General features: G+C 43.9%; 1 non-coding gene across 1 annotated transcript; it reads left to right on the top strand.

Moving 5' to 3' along the window:
• The first annotated feature begins 1,870 nt into the window (after positions 1–1,870).
• Positions 1,871–1,989, top strand: LOC136859441 (5S ribosomal RNA). The gene has a single exon (XR_010859004.2). It is a non-coding gene; the product is annotated as a 5S ribosomal RNA (ribosomal RNA).
• Positions 1,990–4,190: the final 2,201 nt, after the last annotated feature.

The raw sequence follows: 4,190 nt of genomic DNA, 5'->3' as shown, positions 1-4,190 counted from the left end.
CCATCCTCATCACGACGCGCAGGTCGCCTACGGGAGTCAAATAGAAAGACCTGCACCTGGCGAGCCGAACCCGTCCTGGGATATCCCGGCACTAAAAGCCATACGCCATTTCATTACCAACGGTGTTCCACTAACGGAGGAAACTATCTTGAATGCCGAATGGTAGAGGGATAATTGGATGATCAGCTCAGTATCCTATTTTTCGTTAGGGACCGTTTCTAATCATTCACTGCATCGGCTATAAACAGAAGATGGAATATAATAAAAATCTGTCTTAAAATAGGAGTGGATATAGTATGAAAGCCGGGCTCATTTATCAGCAAATACCAAGCGTTGTGTTCGTACGAGTGTGTTGCAATACGAAACAAACGAAAGGGTTCACCTTATTGATTAGAGCCTGATGAGTTTCAACTTTTTAGGGCTCTGTATGCCGAAGCTGCTTGCTGGCAAATATTTTAGGTATTAGCAGCCGCGCGTTGGAATATTCGTGCTGGGCAAACAAGGGGTCAGGTTTTAATTGGAAGTATGTGGGAGTTAAAATTCAATCCTTTCATAATCAGAATATCATTACATACTAAAATTAGTGTTCTAATATGCAGCGGTTATTTTAATTATCTTCAAATTAAAAACGTGAATTATGACAAATCGAGTCAGTCAATAGTTTTACCACAACAGCAATGTAGTGTTGCAAAATCTGGTGTGGAAGCGTTTCGTGGTTTGTATTGTGTTGCCCACTCTCTGTCCCTCTCTGTCTGAATGTAGGTGTATCTGGTTAAATGGTCACCTTCCATGCTAAAGATTGTGGGGTGTTATCCTGAAGCAGTCTGCTAACATTTGAATGTGCTTGAATGTGTGAGAACCATTTCAGTAGATGTATCCTACTGACGTCAAAGAGGCCATTTTATGTGTAGAATTCCGCCACTCGTAGGACCGTCCGTACGTGTGCGTACAAATAATAATAATAATAATAATAATAATAATAATAATAATAATAATAATAATAATAATAATAATAATAATAATACACCGCGTAGAATATATTCGCGATTAGGAAATAAAGTTGTAAAGAAAGTGCGTACATTTTCCTATGGAAGTACTAAATATTCCTATAAGAGACACGCACTTTTGCCATTTTATATTTTATTCTCTAAGGTGCGAACCTCGTTTGAAGCTTAAATTATATCCTAGCAATGATCTAAAATATGATTTATTTCCAGTAATCAGAGATAATTTTACACTTATACTCAATTTGTCATTTCCCCGAGTGGAGTGGCTGCGCATGTTAACGCGCTACGACCATGGAGCCAAGCTCTGCATTCAGGAGGCGAGTGGGTTCGAACCCCACCGTCGGCTGCTCTGAGAATGGTTAACTGCGGTTCCCCGTTTTCACTTCGAGGCAAATACCGGCACAGTTCCTATTCATATGTCACAGCCGATCCCTTTCACAAGGGCATTCTGCCGTGAAAACATCTCATATAATTTAATCGCACCTCATTCCCACTTCCATATCAGGAAACGGAACTAAGAAGTAGACATACATACGTACACGATTTGTCATTTCCTGACAACAGATAGTGAGTTAAACGCTGTAATTTCTTAACCACAAGTCACCAGGGTACTGTAGTAGGTTTATTCAGGACGTGATTACGGCACCTTTCTTCTTTGTCACTTTGTATGCAGGCATTTCTTTTTTCCTTTGAATACAATATATCTGTGAGGGTAAGCTAGTTAATCTTCTACGCTGTCACTCACAAGAATATAGCGAGGCAGCGTGTGGCTTAGGCCACCATACGTACTTATTGCATCAACTGTCGTTTTTAATCAATTGCAAGCCATAAGATCCTTATAATTTTATTGCTATATGGTTATTGCCAACTGCCATACCATGTTGAATACACCGGTTCTCGGCCGATCACCGCAGTTAAGCAACATGGGGCGTGGTTAGTACTTGGGTGGGTGACCGCTTGGGAACACCACGTACCGTTGGCTCAGTTCCCTTTGTGCCGGCCCCGTGGTGTAGGGGTAGCGCGCTTGCCTCTTACCCGGAGGCCCCGGGATCCATTACCGGCCAGGTCAGGGATTCTTACCTGAACCTGAGGGCTGGTTCGAGGTCCACTCAGCCTACGTGATTGGAATTGAGGAGTTATCTGACGGTGAGATAGCGGCCCCGGTTTAGAAAACCAAGGATAACGGTCGAGGGAATTTGTTGTGCTGACCACTCAACACCTCGTAATCTGCAGGCCTTCGGGCTGCGCAGTGGTCGTTTGGTAAGCCAAAGCCCTTCAAGAGCTGTAGTACCATGGCGTTTGGTTTTTTATATGGTTATTACGTTGTATATCATATTAATGCACTTGTTATAAATGTAATTTTTATTTTATTACGACGTATTAAAGTCCGCCTCCGTGGTGTAGTGGTTAGCGTGATTAGCTGCCACCCCTGGAGGTCCGGGTTCGATTCCCGGCTCTGCCACGAAATTTGAAAAGTGGTACGAGGGCTGGAACGGGGTCCACTCAGCCTCGGGAGGTCAACTGAGTAGAGGTGGGTTCGATTCCCACCTCAGCCATCCTGGAAGTGGTTTTCCGTGGTTTCCCACTTCTCCTCCAGGCGAATGCCGGGATGGTACCTCACTTAAGGCCACGGCCGCTTCCTTCCCTCTTCCTTGCCTATCCCTTCCAATCTTCCCATCCCTCCACAAGGCCCCTGTTCAGCATAGCAGGTGAGGCCGCCTGGGCGAGGTACTGGTCATACTCCCCAGTTGTATCCCCCGACCAAGAGTCTGAAGCTCCAGGACACTGCCCTTGAGGCGGTAGAGGTGGCATCCCTCGCTAAGTCCGAGGGAAAAACCGAACCTGGAGGGTAAACAGATGATGATGATGAGACGTATTAAAAACAATATAGGATGAACTGTGAGTGACGTGGTGACTGTCGTAAGCCGGTAGTTGGGTGACATACGTTACCTCTTCCACGTTTTGGAGCATGCCCAGCTATTTCAGTTTGAATTCTTGAAGATATTTCACGTTTTAGCTGAAATGAAATGGCGTATAGCTTTTAGTGCCGGGATGTGTCCGAGAACTTCTGCTGGCCAGATGCAGGTCTTTTGATTTAACGGCCGTAGGCGACCTGTCGTATGATGAAGACGACACATACACGCAGTCCCCGAGGCAGGTGAATTAACCAATTATGGTCAAAATTAATGACCCTACCGGGAATCGAACCCGGGACCCCTGTGACCAATGGCCAGCATGTTAACTATTTAGCCATGGAGCCAGATAATTACTGTACCGGAGTTACTGGTAAATTACATTGTACCCCACCAGTACTGATCCCAGGACCCAGGGACTGAGGTTAATAAGGTATTAGAAAAACATGACTTAATGTCCAATGGTAGAATTGTTGCGGAGACGGGTAGCTTGCCCGGCTTGAGAAGAAAGAAAAGCCATAAAGGGCGTGGCGGGAGAAGAAGAGTGGTGATGCCTGTTTGAGAGAGTACGAGAATCTTTAAATTTTCAAACCATATATGAGCATCAAAACGGTCTAGATGCCAACTTGACGGCGACTTTGTAGTTCTGCCAACGAGAATAAAAGACTGGGAAATTACGGAATCTGCAGAACTACAAATAATTGAGGGAAATTATATTCCTAACCTTTTAGGGGAAAATAAAATATTATTGACGTTATAATATGTAATAATTACAAGTTCCTGTGAACCGAGGCAACCTTTGAGTCCAGTAAGAGAAAGTAAGTCAACAGCGAACAAAGTTTGTGGCTTGTGAATCTCGGTAAGTACCCTATCTCGTTCGCCGCGGCGTCCCCCGCTAACATAAAGAAATCAATAACCGAGAAACTAGCGATCGATTCCGAAGTACGTTAATCTACAAAAATATTATATTATTTTAATCTACAAAAATATTATATATTGACGGTTGGATAACCTGTGTGGCTCGACATAATTTTACGACATCTAACGGCGAAGCGAATGTTTTTTCTCCTTATAAGGGAACGGATTTCAAGCCTGTCAGTGTTTGGTCTAACTCATGGGTGAGATCTATGGCAGTCAGTTGATTGGGGTTACACTTCGTAATCAGCGAGATACTTTACCAGTACTGAGGGAGAGGAATGCTTACCGTTTCTCGGGAAGAATAATAATAAATGGTAGACTTTTATTTACGAACGGCAGTTGCGCGTAGCAT

This window comes from Anabrus simplex, chromosome 1 (assembly GCF_040414725.1).
Source record: "Anabrus simplex isolate iqAnaSimp1 chromosome 1, ASM4041472v1, whole genome shotgun sequence".
Classification (NCBI taxonomy): Eukaryota; Metazoa; Arthropoda; class Insecta; order Orthoptera; family Tettigoniidae; genus Anabrus; species Anabrus simplex.
This window is presented reverse-complemented; position numbering and strand designations above follow the sequence as displayed.